This window comes from Schistocerca serialis, chromosome 6, assembly GCF_023864345.2.
Source record: "Schistocerca serialis cubense isolate TAMUIC-IGC-003099 chromosome 6, iqSchSeri2.2, whole genome shotgun sequence".
NCBI classification, from domain to species: domain Eukaryota; kingdom Metazoa; phylum Arthropoda; class Insecta; order Orthoptera; family Acrididae; genus Schistocerca; species Schistocerca serialis.
The window spans coordinates 607,244,375-607,262,340 of NC_064643.1; the positions used below are offsets into that span (position 1 = coordinate 607,244,375).

The window sequence follows — 17,966 nt, forward strand, 5'->3', positions numbered from 1 at the left end:
AGACGCATTTCACAGTTTGTGAATCAAAATTGCTTCCAAAGACACCAGGAATTGTTGTGGGCAGTGAGTGAAGGTCCATCCCAATGTGTAGTGGGAGAATATTGGGATGGGAACCAGATGCAATGAACATTTGGAGTAGGTCACCTCAAAGGCACATAAAGCTGACACCAGCAAAGATCGTCAGGCTGGAAGAATATGTAGCTGGTTTTCTTAACACCTCCACATTCTGTTACATCTCGACTGGCATGCCCAAATCACCTGATTTGAACTACACAGAAAATCTGTGGAGCATGTTGGAACAGCGGGTAAAATGCCGCCATCAGCGCCTCTGCATCTTGGTGGAACTGCACAATCAAATCCTCAGTGAATCGGTTAACATGGATGTGGCATACCCGCACAGCCTTGTAGACTCAATCCCTAACCAGATCCAGGTGATTATCAAGTCCAAGGGCAGAACTGCAAGGAATTAAATGACATATTTTATTTTAAGTACATGTTTTTGCTGCACTATTTATTTATTTACTCATAGTGATACAAGGTACACGATGAGCTCATTTCTGTGTTCTACTGCTATCAAGTGTGTATGTGAAGATGACATTACCTTATATAACATTGTTCCTTATGTCTATGTTAGTCTATGAATACATATGGCACCTTATGCTTATGTCTCAGTTTGTATGACGTGGTCCATACGACATCTTGAATGGTAAATGTCTATTGTCTTTTTGTTATGATATGATAGTGTTATTTTTATATTTACTTTTTATTAGCATGATCTTGTAAAGTTATTTTTGACAGCTTTTTTGGCGGCTTTGACTCCAGCAATGCTACATGTCTATAATGGAATTTCTACCGGTTGGGGTGGAATACCCAACAAAGTTATTTAAGCTATACACAATAAAATTGCAAACCCACTAACTCAAAAAATGAATCTATGTTTCGAAGAGGGCTGTTTCCCAGAGGTTCTGAAATATGCTGAAGTTAAACCACTCTTCAAGAAGGGATCATGAGAGAGCATGGGAAATTATTGTCCTCTCTCAATTCTCCCAGTCATATCTAAAATATTTGTAAAACTTGCCGTTGCCAAAATCCAAGACTTCATTGCAAAATATTCTGGTATACTAATCAATAAATTTGGTTTTCAGCAGGAGAAAACATCACAGATGCAGTGAACAATTTCATTAAGAAAATCAGTACATCATTAGATAAGAGACATAAGATGCAGGAATTTTCTGCGACCTCACAAAGGTGTTTGATTCTGTAAACCACAAAGGTGCTGCTTATTTACAAACTTGGAAACTATGGCATTAGCAGCAGTACCCTAAAATGGCTTAAATCCTTCTTATCAAACAGGAAGTACAGAGTTAGCATCTCTTTAAATTACACATTATTTTTCTGACTAGGGGAAAAAATTTATATATCAGGGTGTTCTACAAGCCTCCGTAGTAGGCCCAGTCCTATTTCTCTTCTATGTTAATGACTTACCATTAAATATCAGCTTCCCATCAGTTCTGTTCGTAGATGATACTTTTGTCTTAGTTGAAGATCAGGATTTGGGAAAAATTCCGAAATCTGTGATCAATACCCTCAGTACCTTAGAAACTTGGTTTTAGCTAAATGGGTTTAATCTGAATATGTCTAAGACTCGCATGATGCACTTCAAAACCAAACAGTCAAAATGTGAGGAGATTAAGATTGTTCAAAACAACCAAGACATAAAAGACGTTGACTCAATCAAATTTTTAGGTTTAAATGTAGATAAATATTTGAACTGGCAGGCACGCAGTGAATACCCAGCAAACAAACTGAGTGGCTTTGCATTAGCGTGGATGCTAAAAACACAGAAAAAAAATCATTCAAAATACGTGTACTGTAAATCATAAAAAAACCATTCCTACATTGTTGATATTACTATCTGGAGTTTTCATTGTTTAATTTCATGTTTGTTTTTTTAATCAAGTTGTTCATCTTTTCTGATACTTGCCCTACGTATGGTATTGTAACATAAGTAGGTTTATTTATGTTTTTACTTCTCATTTCAATGTTATGTATGTGAAAAATTGGAATTATGATGTGATATCAGTTTGGGGTTCATGTCTATTACATTTATGTTGTATATTTAAAAACAAAGATGATGTGACTTACCATACGAAAGCGCTGGCAGGTCGATAGAAACACAAACAGACACATACATACACACAAAATTCAAGCTTTCGCAACAAACTGTTGCCTCATCAGGAAAGAGGGAAGGAGAGGGAAAGACGAAAGGAAGTGGGTTTTAAGGGAGAGGGTAAGGAGTCATTCCAATCCCGGGAGCGGAAAGACTTACCTTAGAGGGAAAAAAGGACGGGTATACACTCGCATACACACACATATACAGACACAAGCAGACATATTTAAAGACAAAGAGTTTGGGCCCAAACTCTTTGTCTTTAAATATGTCTGCTTGTGTCTGTATATGTGTGGATGGACTTGTACTACGACAGAACTTGTTCCTGGTAATTCATGGTTAACACTTGCTATAGTAAGAGGTAGTGATATGCCATTACAAGGATTGGAATTGTACTATGACAGAGACATTATCTCCTATCGTACCTTTTCTATTGGTGTACAAGGTGATAGGAATTATGGTACAGGCGTTGTACATACTGATAAACCATTCTTGAGAAACATTATTAGGAACAAAACTAAAAGTGTCCACTGTCTTGTACACTGGAAGTCTGCTCCTCCTCATGTATGTTCTGCGGCGGTACGGCATGGCTGTGTGCTCCGTGCGGCTGCCTCGAGTCGAATGAGCCTGCTGCTGCCTCAGAACAGGATGTACTTCCTGCCCCCCACCAGCGCGCACAGCGCCAGCGCGCCTTATCAGGGCCTGCTGCTGCCTCAGAACAGGATGTACTTCCTGCCCCCCACCAGCGCGCACAGCGCCAGCGCACCTTATCAGTGTTGCGCAATCTTGATTTTCCAGCAACACGGTGCTAGTAATACTAGGCACCGTGTTGCGCGGCTGCCTCGCTCAGCGGCTAAGTCCGCTTCAAGGTCACACGCCTTACACAGCAGCATAAGAGGAATTCACACAGCCATGAAATAACCATGAATTACCAGGAACAAGTTCTGTCGTTGTACATGAAAAGTTATTCTTGCATCCAACAAATGTAATAGGGCCAGTGAGTAGCTCTTCTTGAGAAACATTATTAGGAACAAAACTAAAAGTGTCCACTGTCTTGTACAAATGTAATAGGGCACCGTGTTGCTCGGCTGCCTTCATGGCTGTGTGAATTCCTCTTATGCTGCTGTGTAAGGCGTGTGACCTTGAAGCGGACTTAGCCGCTGAGCAAGGCAGCCGTGCAACACGGTGCCTAGTATTACTAGCACCGTGTTGCTGGAAAATCAAGATTGCGCAACACTGATAAGGCGCGCTGGCGCTGTGCGCGCTGGTGGGGGGCAGGAAGTACATCCTGTTCTGAGGCAGCAGCAGGCCCTGATAAGGCGCGCTGGCGTTGTGCGCGCTGGTGGGGGGCAGGAAGTACATCCTGTTCTGAGGCAGCAGCAGGCTCATTCGACTTGAGGCAGCCGCACGGAGCACATAGCCATGCCGTTCCGCAGCAGAACATACATGAGGAGGAGCAGACTCCCAGTGCACAGGCCATGCCATGTGCCTCGAGTCGAATGAGCCTGCTGTTGCCTCAGAACAGGATGTACTTCCTGCCCCCCACCAGCGCGCACAGCGCCAGCGCGCCTTATAAGTGTTGCACAATCTTGATTTTCCAGCAACATGGTGCTAGTAATACTAGGCACCGTGTTGCGTGGCTGCCTCGCTCAGCGGCTAAGTCCGCTTCAAGGTCACACGCCTTACACAGCAGCATAAGAGGAATTCACACAGAATGTTTCTCAAGAAGAGCTACTCACTGGCCCTATTACATTTGTTGGATGCAAGATTAACTTTTCATGTACTACGACAGAACTTGTTCCTGGTAATTCATGGTTAACACTTGCGTGTAAGGCGTGTGCCGTACCGCCGCAGAACATACATGAGGAGGAGCAGACTTCCAGTGTACAAGACAGTGGACACTTTTAGTTTTGTTCCTAATAATGTTTCTCAAGAAGAGCTACTCACTGGCCCTATTACATTTGTTGGATGCAAGAGTAACTTTTCATGTATTACGACAGAACTTGTTCCTGGTAATTCATGGTTAACACTTGCAATAGTAAGAGGTAGTGATAAGCCATTACAAGGATTGGAATCGTACTATGACAGAAACATTATCTCCTATCGTACCTTTTCTATTGGTGTACAAGGTGATATGAATTATGGTATAGGCGTTGTACATACTGATAAACCATTTTCATTATATACAAGAAACAGGAGACGTGTTAATGCTAATGAAAGAATTAATGTTTGGGCCAAGATTGATGGTGTGTTAGCAAATTATATTAAAGTACAAGGTGACATTACTGTATATTATCATTCTTAATAAAGATCCTTTTCCTAAAAAAAATTTCTTATCAGCTACTGAAGCATCTTTCTCTTCTGTGGGTTGCAAGGGTTACGACCCCTGGGGAGGTGGGTGGGTTTTATTTCATGGCTGTGTGAATTCCTCTTATGCTGCCATGCGGCTTTTCGCTGATGATGCTGTAGTATACAGAGAAGTTGCAGCATTAGAAAATTGTAGCGAAATGCAGGAAGATCTGCAGCGGATAGGCACTTGGTGCAGGGAGTGGCAACTGACCCTTAACATAGACAAATGTAATGTATTGCGAATACATAGAAAGAAGGATCCTTTATTGTATGATTATATGATAGCGGAACAAACACTGGTAGCAGTTACTTCTGTAAAATATCTGGGAGTATGCGTGCGGAATGATTTGAAGTGGAATGATCATATAAAATTAATTGTTGGTAAGGCGGGTACCAGGTTGAGATTCATTGGGAGAGTGCTTAGAAAATGTAGTCCATCAACAAAGGAGGTGGCTTACAAAACACTCGTTCGACCTATACTTGAGTATTGCTCATCAGTGTGGGATCCGTACCAGATCGGTCTGACGGAGGAGATAGAGAAGATCCAAAGAAGAGCGGCACGTTTCGTCACAGGGTTATTTGGTAACCGTGATAGCGTATGGATATGTTTAATAAACTCAAGTGGCAGACTCTGCACGAGAGGCACTCTGCATCGCGGTGTAGCTTGCTTGCCAGGTTTCGAGAGGGTGTGTTTCTGGATGAGGTATCGAATATATTGCTTCCCCCTACTTACACCTCCCGAGGAGATCACGAATGTAAAATTAGAGAGATTAGAGCGCGCATGGAGGCTTTCAGACAGTCGTTCTTCCCACGAACCATACGCGACTGGAACAGGAAAGGGAGGTAATGACAGTGGCACGTAAAGTGCCCTCCGCCACACACCGTTGGGTGGCTTGCGGAGTATAAATGTAGATGTAGATGTAGAAGTGCAAAGTAAATTAACAACCATGAACCTCAATCCAAAATCACATCACCATGCCAATTTTTCACACACTTGAAAAAATCTCAGTGATACACTATTTAGAGATTATGAATTAGAAATACTTAGGAAATACAGCTAAAATTACAGGAACAGTTTACAAAATCAAAAACAAATGGCATATGTAAAGAAATAATATTAAAAAGAGAAGGAAATATTACAAATAAACCTACCTAGGTTACATCATCATAAATAGGGCAACTAATGGAGAAGATGAACAACTTGTTTAAGAAAACAAACATAAAATTAACATTTCATCTGAATAACAACTTGAAAGTCAAATGGCTCATAGCACTATGGGACTTAACATCTGAGGTCATCAGTCCCCTAGAACTTAGAACTACTTAAACCTAACTAACCTAAGGACATCAAACACATCCATGCCCGAGGCCGGATTCGAACCTGCGGCCGTAGCGGTCACGCGGTTCCAGACTGAAGCGCATAGAACCGCACGGCCACACCGGCCGGCAACTTGAAAGTCAAAATATCATTAACTGAAAATAATAGCTCCACTTTTCCAAACCCAGACTTCTACAAGATTTCCTCCAATGATTGTAGTTAATATTATGTTGAACAAACAGGCAAGAATTTCAGAATCAGATGTAAAAAACACACACAAAACCGCAAAAGCCACCAATCTACATTTTACTTGCACTTAAAAAGCCAAGAACATAGAGCAGAAAATATTGAAAATTCCCTGAAAATCCTTCACAAAGTACTTAAAGGACATACAATGAAAATTTTTGAGGAAATGGAAATTTACACTCGTACAGAAAAATACCCAGAAGACATATTCAACCAACAAACAGATTTTAAACACAAAAAATGCCTAAAATTTTTTATTGACATCATAAAAAAGGGTAAATCATTGTAATCAATATAATAGAAGGAAACATTCCACGTGGGAAAAATTATATATAAAACAAAGATGAGGTGACTTACCGAACAAAAGCGCTGGCAGGTCGATAGACACACAAACAAACACAAACATACACACAAAATTCAAGCTTTCGCAACAAACTGTTGCCTCGTCAGGAAAGAGGGAAGGAGAGGGGAAGACGAAAGGAAGTGGGTTTTAAGGGAGAGGGTAAGGAGTCATTCCAATCCCGGGAGCGGAAAGACTTACCTTAGGGGGAAAAAAGGACAGGTATACACTCGCACACACGCACATATCCATCCACACATACAGACACAAGCAGACATATATGTCTTACTTAGGGGGAAAAAAGGACAGGTATACACTCGCACACACGCACATATCCATCCACACATACAGACACAAGCAGACATATATGTCTGCTTGTGTCTGTATGTGTGGATGGATATGTGCGTGTGTGCGAGTGTATACCTGTCCTTTTTTCCCCCTAAGGTAAGTCTTTCCGCTCCCGGGATTGGAATGACTCCTTACCCTCTCCCTTAAAACCCACTTCCTTTCGTCTTCCCCTCTCCTTCCCTCTTTCCTGATGAGGCAACAGTTTGTTGCGAAAGCTTGAATTTTGTGTGTATGTTTGTGTTTGTTTGTGTGTCTATCGACCTGCCAGCGCTTTTGTTCGGTAAGTCACCTCATCTTTGTTTTATATGTAAATCATTGTAAGACACACAAACCAATAAATCACTTCTAATTTATGTAAAAAATTGTAAAAATCCTATCTCTGAAAAATTAAATGTAACCACTGACTTTTCACAAACCACAATTTTCATTGTAAACATGTATCATCACTGGAGTTGAAGCTGTCAAAAATGCTTTACAAGGGCACCCAAATACAAAGTAAACATATAAATAACATGTTCATATCATAAAAAAAGACAACTGCATTTATTCCAAGATACCATGTGGACCACGTCTTAAAAGCTAAGACGTAAGCATACGGTGCCATAGACTAACATAGATGTAAGGAACAATATTATACCTATATCATCACCTTCAAACAAACATTTGATAATGGCAAAATGTCAAAACAAGCTAATCGTGTAACTTGTATCATTACCAGTAAATAAATAAATGATGCAGCAAAAATTTTGTACTTAAAATAAAATATGCCGTTCTTCAACATCGTGCAAGATGTGCACCCACGGGAAAGGAAATTATTAAATGATGCTTTTTAATTAAGTTAATTATTGGTTATTGGATTTGACAATGTTAGTAGTAGAGGTCAGCTACATTACCTTCCCCCGTTACCACACATGACCCCTGCAGGGACTGCCTGCCTCCCCGAATCCAGGAAGTGTTTGCTAATATCTACAGATATATGGGTGGGGGAGGGGGAAAAGGGGGAAAGGAGAGAAGCACGGATGCGGAAAGGACTACGCAGATGAACTCAGAGGATAGAAGATGTGTGAGGCTGGAGCAGGAACAGGGAAAGTCAATAGAGACAGATAGAGGACAGAGACTCTAAGAACTATGCCAGGAAGGTTACAGGAACAAAGTATATGTTGCTGGGACAGTTACCAGGTGCACAATTCAGAATATAGATGGCATGTGCTGTGAAGCAGTTGTTGAAGACAACTACACCATGTTATATGTCCTCTTCACCATCTAGTGGATCCAGCTGTCTCTTGGCCACAGTTTGGCTGTGGCCTTTCATGTAAATAGAGAGCATTTTAGTGGCCATGCTCACATAGACTGCCCCATAGTGGTTGCAGTTAAGTTGGCAGGCCACATGGTCACTTTAATGAGATTGTAAATGCTTGTGCCAGAAGTGGAGTATTAGGTAGTAATAGGATGTATGCGACAGGTCTTGCATCTACATCGTTTACAGGGATAAGAGCAATGCTACATTCTCAGAAACTACCTCCTGAAGCCCTACAGAATCCAAAGCCTAAACAGACTTGCAACACAGTTGTAAATCTGTAATCTCAAAGTCTCAGTCTCACTAAATTATCAGTCCTTTCCAAAGGCCTCACCTTTTGGCCCACCCGCAAATTCAATGATGCTGGACTTGTTAAAGACCTTCTCCCCTTATCATGGCCCCTAAGGCAGAAACAGTTTATCAGCAACCCTACCATTCAGACTCAACCCAAAACCAATATTGAACATTGCATTACTCAGTTTACTCCTTCACCTAAGTGTCATTTTCTAGATTCAAATCATTCTCCAAATTCTACAGAAAGAAATTCAATCCACAACCTAAAAACTGATTCTCACCGTACAATCCTACCTGCCAACAAAGGCTCCACCACTGTGATTTTGAACTGCAGGGATTACCTGGAGGACGGACTCCGGCAGCTGTTGGATTTGGCCACTTACAACCCCAGCCACAGCGGGATCTCCAGTCTCTTCTCAAATCCTTGCATTCCTCCCAAAACCTCTCCCATGTGTCTCTTTCTCTCTCTCTCTCTCTCTCTCTCTCTCTCTGCCCCCTCTCCTCCCAAATCCCTCCTGAATCCTCATCACTCCCTGCACTCGTACCATCCCATGCTTCCTAAAGCCCATAAAACCAACCACCCAGGATGCTGTGTTGTGGCTGGATAGTGCACTGCCACAGAGAGAATATCTGCTTTTGGGGATCAGCACTTCAGCCTATTATCCATAACATACACTCCTATAGTCAAGACACCAACCAGTTTCCCTACCAGCTTTCCACGGTTCCTGTCCCTTTACCACGTCACACCAGGCTAGTAAATGTCAATGTCTCCTTCGGCTGCTCTAGCCTCCCAAATGGCCAGGACCTTACTGCCACTGAGCACTACCTTTCTCATTGCCCATCTGACTCCAAACCTACAACGCTCCTCCTGCTTACCATGACCAACTATAGTCTCGCCCACAATTACTTGCCCTTTGAAGGCAGCACCCAAAAACAAATCTGCAGTACATCCATGGGCACACTTGTACCTCAATCCTATGCCAACAAACTCAGGGCCATCTAGAGACATCATGCTTAGCTGCCCACAATCCCAGAACTCTCACCTGGTTCCAATTTATTCATGTCATCTTCATGATCTGAACCAAAGATGAGGAAACACTATCCACATTCCCCAGGGCCTGAAAAGCTTCTCCCCAGTTTGCTTCAGTTTGTCCTATTTAGTCCACCAAGTAACCTTCCTCTATGTCAAACCCCACCTTTTCGATCACTCCATCAGTAACTCCACATCAAACTCGAAACTGTGGTCATCATACCTGCTGGACAATTAGCCTCTCTACATATATGCCGAGGAGTTCACTGGCCCCTTTTCAGAAAAAGATCTCCCATGCCTTGTCTCCCCAGTCACCTGCCGTCCATCACATAACCACTGTCCAGCCACAAAGGAGTGCCCTCTTTCAGACTCAGAACCACGTAAGACTGGAGCAACAGAATCACACTCTCTGCCAGGGATTTGACTAGCTCTTGTCATTCCCTGAAATGAATAATTTCCTCCCCATTATCCTCACCACTCCTTCCAAAATGGTATTCCACCACTCAAACAATCTGTGCAGTATCATTGACCATCCCTATTCCATCCCTCCTATTCCATCCTTGTTCCCAACCCTTTAACCTACTGCTATATCCCTGCAAAAGACCTAGATGCAAGATCTGTCCCACACATTCTTTTACCACAGTTGTACTCCACTCTTGTCACACGCATTCCTTACGCCATCAAAGAAGTGTTACCAGTGAAAGCAGCCATGTGGTGTACCAACTTCACTGCAACCACTGTGCAGCTGTCTATGTGGGTATGAGCACTAACGAGCTGGTTGTCTTTAGCAATGGCCACTCCCAACCTCTGACTTCGAGACAGCTGGACCCACCAGTTGCCAAGTATATCACACCGTACAGTGTAATTTACTTCACTGACTATTTTACAGTCCAAGCCATCTGAATTCACCCAACCAACACCAGAGTTTCAGAACTGGGGGATCTCTCCTTGCACCATATTTTTGTTCCCTTAAACCCCTTGGCCACAACCTTCTGCAGCACCTATCCTCTGCAGGGAAGAACCTGCTCCCACTCTAACCTCCAACGTGTCTACTCACACCCAGCTGGTCATAGTCCTTTCCCCATTTTTGTGCTTCTCTCCTCTTCTGTTTTCTCTTTCAGCACTGCTTCACGATGCTGCAACTCAGCCCATTAACTTGTCCTTGCCATAACCCTATATTCTCTTATAGATAGCACTAAAGCATCTTCTCACATTCCTACTTTGCAATTACCCCCTCCCCCTGTAATGAAACAGGTTATATTGGGTCATGTGGAGGACCCAACACAGCAGGTTTCGTAGTATGCGATACACACTAAAACAGAAGTGGGTAGTGTATAAAGACACTTTGTGAAATAGTTGTAATGAAAATGTTAAACTGTGTCACACATCAATTAATGTATGTTCTTAGTCAGGTAAAGTGATGTAAAGTTAGGATAAGTCATTACCACTTTGATATGAATTTTGGGATGTTTTGAAGAGAAAGAAGAAGTTCTGGAATCAGTGTTAATAGTGTATAAATGTCAGTAACCTTTTTCATCCAGTTTTGTAATAATAATTCAATTTGTTAAAATTCATTGTTTACCATAATGCAACTTACTGTGTAAACCATTAATTTTGGAAAATCTTAACATTTGTGTATCTTTGCAAGTCAGGACAATATATTCTTACAGAAAGCACCAACTAAAAATCTGTAATTAAAGTCATAATTAATGTTTTTGGAACAATATATAGAGAAATTCAGTGCAATATTCACATATTATGAAAACTAGAAAAGATTTGATTAAACTGGAGACATAACCTGATTCAGAAAGACAATTTGTATCATAAATAATGTTAGAAGAACAATTCATTAATCTTTTGTAGCACGATTGAAAGCTTTTGGGTTGTACATAGTTATTCCACATTTTAGCCTTCAAATGTTGTAAAAAGTCACTTTGTATGTTTCAATTGTAATTTTGATGTTGTAGAAATATTACCAGCTCAAAATTGTTTCATAAAATTGCATAATTAATTAAATTATGTAGAGATATTTGAGAATGTTCTGTACTGAATAATAAGAACTTAATTGTTAACTGTATGTATGTTTCAAAATTACATTTGTAAAAGATCATTAATTTTGTAAATAAACATTACCATTGTATTCATTTTAATTTCCACAAAAACTCCGTAATGTCAGTTTTTGCATAACAATGTCAAAGAATGTAATTGTTAAAAGATGTATAAATACACATTGTCAAAAGGCTAGAAGGAGAGTGAAAAGGAGAGCGGTTGGAGAACTAGCTGGTGTGTTCTGGTGCCTGAAAGTTGTGGCAAAAAAACAAGTGTTGTTAACAGATTAATTGGTGTACGTCTGGTAGTGACCAAAGACTTTCTGCAGCGAAGTTATCACCTCCAAAAATGTAAAACATGCTGTGCTTCTGGAACTGGTTGTGTTAGAAATGGTTTGATGAGCTGGGATGGTTATGTTAGACCCTCCACCTCCACACATTCTGCCATAAGTCTCTTCTGTAAACACCCCCCCCCCCCCCCCCCCCCCCCCCCCACTCACTACACACCTGATATGATATCACCATTCACGGAGATGAAAGAGGCCACATGTGTGTGAGTTAACCAAGTACAATGGTGTGCAAATTTTTGTAAATTTGAAGGACATATAATAGGTTCATCTGCTGTCACCCACTCAATGCCTCCTCTACGAAGTATGCACATTCGTTTTTTGCATTAGCATCCATCCCTCAGCATGTGCGCGCGCTGTGTGTGTGTGTGTGTGTGTGTGTGTGTGTGTGTGTGTGTGTGTGTGTGTTTGTGTGTGTTTTCTTCATATAGCATAATTTTTTAAAAAAGAGAGAGAGATGGGGAACATGTTAATTGAGCTTAAGCCAGGAGGGTGTTGGGATGCATGGATGTGTTGGTGGTAAGTTCCTATCCACAGAGTTCAGGGGAATGAGTATTTGGTGGGATAATCCAAATAACCAGTATAGTATAGTTAGTACTCAGGTCCCTTGAGTCATACTGCAGAATAGGGGCAGTCAACCTTTTCTACCTATCGCCAACTTTTGCATCATTGTTAGCAGCAAAATTTTCCAACCACCCACTTGTTCCACAGCAATAAGATTTATAAGGTAGGAAGGAATTTAACTTTATAAAATTGTATAGCAGAGTTACATCAAGTTAAAGCATTTAATAATAACTACTTACCAAACAATTTAAATTAAAATGTTTATGACAAGCTAATGAAAATGTTTTTAAAATCTATACTGTCTGCCACCCACCGTGAAGTTGGAATGCTGGTACGAACCAGGTTGACTTCCACTGCTGGAGAACATGTGTAGCAACTGGGTGTGGTTGTCTCTTATTTCTTCTATTCTCATTATGTTTTCAGTCAATTTAGTTGTGGTAACACCTACATAAACTGCTGTGCAGCTGCCTTCCTTGATGTTGATCTACACCTCTCTGATGCCTGCATCTAAACATCAGTCTGTATAAAGTCAATTTATTAGCAAAAATACCTACACTGTGACACCTTCCAACCCTGCCACAAATTCTCCCTTCCCTACAGCCTACGCATCTATGGCAAACACATCTGCTCCACCAGTGAAACACCCCCCTCCCCCAGGTACCTACACTAACAATCTCTTCCAAGTTTTTCCTCTCCCACAACTAACCAACAGATCTTACTCACAAATAAAGTTCCCAGACAGTAGCCTTTTCTCAATTTCCTATTAATACAGTTCCAAATTGGGGGGGGGGGGGGGGGGGGGGGGGAACTGGAGAACCTCTTATCACCCAGTACCACCTAAGACTTGAATAGATCAATAATTTTCTCCACCAAGGCCAGGACTGTCTCAAGTCAAACCCTGAAGTGAGATGATCTGTTCCTGATACCCTCCTCACAGCATCCACTGCTGTCTACTACTGCCCTCTTAACCTTCGTAACATCTTAGTCAAACATTATGACATTCCAAAATCATTACCCCTATCCAAAGGCTGTTAACTACGCAATCATCCCCATTGTACAACCTGCTCCTTACACTCACCCAACAACACCCACTCCAGTTCCACCACAGGTAAATCCTACAATATCAAAGACAGAGCAATTTTTGAAATACACATTGTTTATCAACTAATTTGGTTCACTGCTCAGCATTTTATATAGGAATGACCACAACTTAACTGGCTAAATGTGTGTGCAGGCTTTCTTCGTCAGTTAAATATCATTGTCTTCTCGTAGCGACATTTTGATGGAATGCGTCTCCATTATCTTCAGGTGGAGTGTCAGGATATTGTCGGTTGCAGACTGATATCTCTGCTGGACTGCTCTCTGCTTCCCGTTGCCGGCCAGTCATGTGCCCACGGAATCGCCCGATGCGCCTGGAGCGGCCGGTGGTGAGGTGGACGCGTGTGCGGGGTTTGTGTCCCGGCATCTCTCTCTGTCTGCTCTGTCTGTGGTCCTTGGTGGAACGGAACGTTCATCTCTGATTTTCTTGATTGCAGGCTCCCAAGCCGTGCTGAGATGACAGCCACTGTCGCGGTTGATTAGGTTGTCGTGTAACCATATTGCTATGGACTCTTTGATTACTGAGTCCAAAAATCCGTTTGTACTGCATATTTTCTTTGTGTCCTTGAAATCGAAGGTGTGCTTCTCGTCAATACTATGTTCCGCCACAGCAGATTTGTTGGTCTGATCTAAGCGTACATGACTGATGTGTTCATTGCAGCACTGTGAGATGCAACACTGTGTCTGTCCTATATATTGCATCCCACATTCGCATCCGATCTAGTGGATCCTTGGTTGAACCGAGAGGGTCTTTGATTTTTACCGCTGCACTGAAAATTGTCTTCACTTTATGTTTCTTGAGAATTCTCACGATCTTGACCATTGGAGGACCCACATATGGCAAGAATGGACAGCCCATTGCTTCGTCTTCATCCGGTCTCTCTTCTTGTGGTCAGTCTTCAGAGCTCTCCTTATTTGTGTGTCACTGTATCCATTTTTCTTTAGGTGTTGCAATTCTCCTGGCAAACTTGTCTTATCACAGATGGCCTTGGCCCTGTGCACCAAGGTGTTGAGTACAGAATTGCGTTGCGCTGGGTGGTGGCAGCTGTTGGCATTAAGATAGAGGTCTGTGTGTGTTTTCTTTCTGTACACCGTGTGTCCCAGCATGCCGTTCATGTTTCTTGTGACCAGGATATTCAGAAAGGGTAAGCTTCCATTCTCTTCTATCTCCATGGTAAATTTGATATTTGTAGTTTGGCCACATGGCAAACTGCTAGAGTTCCACCAACACCTTAATGGTATACATGGAAATAGCTTGAATGTGCTAGGAAAGCTAGAAAAACTGAAAGGGGAAAAGTGAAGGCTCAATCTAGATAATGTACGGGTCAGTGAAGTGAAATGGAAAGAAGACAAGTCTTTCTGGGCAGATGAGTGTAGGGTAATATCAACAGCAGCAGAATATGGTGTAACGGAAGCAGGGTTCATTATGAATAGGAAGGTAGGGCGGAGAGTGTGTTACTGTAAACAGTTCAGTGACAGGGCTATTCTTATCAGAACTGACAGCAAACCAAAACCGACAACAATAGTTCAGGTATACATGCCGACGTCACAAGCTGAGGATGAAGAGATAGAGAAAGTACATTAGGATAGGATAATTCAGTACGTAAGGGAGAGGAAAATCTAACTGTCATGTGGGACTGGAATGCAGTTGTAGGGGAAGGAGTAGGAGGAAAAGTTACAGGAGAATATGGGCTTGGGCAAGGAATGAGAGGCTAGTAATAGTGAATACTCTTCAAGAATCACAAGAGGAGGAGGTATACTTGGAAAAGGCTGGGTTATAAGAGAAAATTACAGTTGCATTACATCATGGTCAAACAGAGATTCCAAAATCAGATACTGGATTGTAAGGTGTACCCAGGAGCAGATACAGACTCAGATCACAATGCAGTAGTGATGTAGAGCAGGCTGAAGTTGAAGAGATTAGTCAGAAAGAATCAATATGCAAAGAAGTGCAATATGGAAGTACTAAGGAATGATGAGATACACTTGAAGTTCTCTAAGGTTGTAGATACAGCAATAAAGAATAGTCCAGTAGGCAGTACAGTTGAAGAGGAATGGACATCTCTAAAAAGAACAATCACAGAAGCTGGAAAGAAAAACACAAGTACAAAGAAAGTAACTGCAAAGAAACTACAGGTAACAGAAGAAATACGTCAGTTGATGGATGAAAGAAGGCAGTAAGTACAAAAATGTTAAGGGAAATTCAGGAATACAGAAATACAAGTCGCTGAGGAATGAAATGAATTGGAAGTGCAGGGAAGCTAAGGCGAAATGGCAGCAAGAAAAATGTGAAGAAATCGAAAAAGAAATGATAGAAGGACTGATTCAGCATATAGAAAAGTGAAAGAACCTTTGGAAACCAAGGTTGGAAACATTAAGAGTGTAGAGGAGAGAGCAGATAGGTGGGAAGAGTACATGGAAGGCCTCTATGAGGGGGGAGATTTGTCTGATATGATAGAAGAGGAAACAGGAGTCGATTTAGAAGATATAGGGGACCCAGTATTAGAATCAGAATTTAAAAGAGCTTTGGAGGACTTAGGATCAAATAAGGCAGAAGGAACCGATACCATTCCATCAGACTTTCTAAAAACATTAGGGGAAGTGGCAATAAAACAACCATTCATGTTGGTGTGTAGCATGTAGGAGTCTGGCATTATACCATCTGACTTTCAGAAAAATATCATCCACACAATTCTGAAGACTGCAAGAGCTGACAAGCGCAAGAATGATCACACAATCAGCTCATGCATCCAAGTTCCTGACAATAATAATATACAGAAGAATGGAAAAGAAAACTGAGGCTGTGTTAGATAACTATCAGTTTGGCTTTAGGAACGGTAAAGGCACCAGAGAAGCAATTCTGATGTTGCAAATGATAATTGAAGCAAGACTAAAGAAAAATCAAGACACATTCATAGGATTTGTAGACCTAGAAGAAGTGTTCGACAACGTAAAATGGTGCAAAATTTTCGAAATTCTGAGAAAAACATGGTTAAAATATAGGGAGAGACAGATAATATACAATATGTACAGGAACAAGAGGGAATAATAAGAATGGATAACAAGGAACAAAATGCTCAAATTAAAAAGAGTGTAATACAGGGATGTAGTCTTTCACCCCTACTGTTCAATCTGTACATCGAAGAAGCAATGATGGAAATAAAAGAAAGTGGCGTTAAAATTAAAGATGAAAGGATATCAATGATATGATTCACTGATGACACTGCTATCCTGAGTGAATGTGAAGAAGAATTACATAATCTGCTGAATGGTATGGGCAGTCTAATGAGTACAGAATATGGACTGAGAGTAAATCGAAGAAAGATGAAAGTAATGAGAAAAAGCAGAAATGAGAACAGCGAGAAACTTAACACCAGGATTGATGGTTACGTAGTAGATGAAGTTAAGGAATAACCGATGATGGACAGAGCAAGGTGGACATCAAAAGCAGACTAGCACTGGCAAAAAGGGCTTTCCTGGCCAAGAGAAGTCTACTACAATCAAACATAGGCACTAATTAGAGGAAGAAATTTCTGAGAATATACATTTGGAGCAAATCATTGTATGGTAGTGAAACATGGACTGTAGGAAAAAAACAGAAGAGAATTGAAGAATTGAGATGCTACAGATGGATGTTGAAAATTTGATGGACTGATTACGTAAGGAATGAGGCAGTTCTGCGCAGAATCGGAAAGGAAAGAAATATGTGGAAAACACTGACAAGGAGAAGGGACAGGATGATAGAACATCTGTTAAGACATCAGGGACTGACTTCCGTGGTACTAGAGGGAGCTGTAGAGGGCAAAAACTGTAGAGGAAGACAGAGATTGGAACATATCCAGCAGGTAATTAAGGATGTAGGCTACAAGTGCTACTCTGAGGTGAAGAGATTGGCACAGGGGAGAAGTTAGTGGCAGGCTGCATCAAACCAGTCACAAGACTGATGGTGAAAAAACAGTTCCCAGCAATTACAAAACTAACACTGAAGAAGCCATAATAATATTAGCATGCATATGTACTCTGTACTTAACATATTTATGACACTTCAGCCACAGTGTCATTGCTCACTAGTCCAGAACTCATCCACAGTGTTTTAGCTGTGATTCAAGTTACAAAATAGCTTCATAAAATTGCAGTGACACATGAACACAATGCTCTCAACAGTATGATATAAACACAACTTGGAAAACAATATTTAATTTGTATTAAGTGTTCGTTGCAAAATTTGTCACTTGCATATTAATGAAAGAGTAGTAGTTCTTTAAAGATGCTAATGTTCAAACACTTAATTGTTTGCTAACTTTTGTAAGAGATTATATTTTGTACTAGGAAGACTAGGAGCTTTACCATCACTCTTGAGATCACATTTAAACTATTTGACTTAGTTGTTCATGAAAATATTTCCATCTTTCACAGGAATTTCTCAAACCTGCAGGTACAACAGTCTTCAAAGTTACTGGTTCAAATAATATCTTGAAAATTTACCAGAATAAGTGAATGTTATAACTTACTATACA

At 41.1% G+C, this 17,966-nt stretch overlaps 1 protein-coding gene across 1 annotated transcript in view; it reads right to left on the reverse strand.

Annotated features, from left to right (window-relative positions):
• The window catches only part of LOC126484643 (receptor-type tyrosine-protein phosphatase kappa), a 707,160-nt gene that overhangs the window by 210,171 nt on the left and 479,023 nt on the right, over positions 1 to 17,966 (reverse strand). The gene's annotated exons all lie outside the window — the stretch shown is intronic.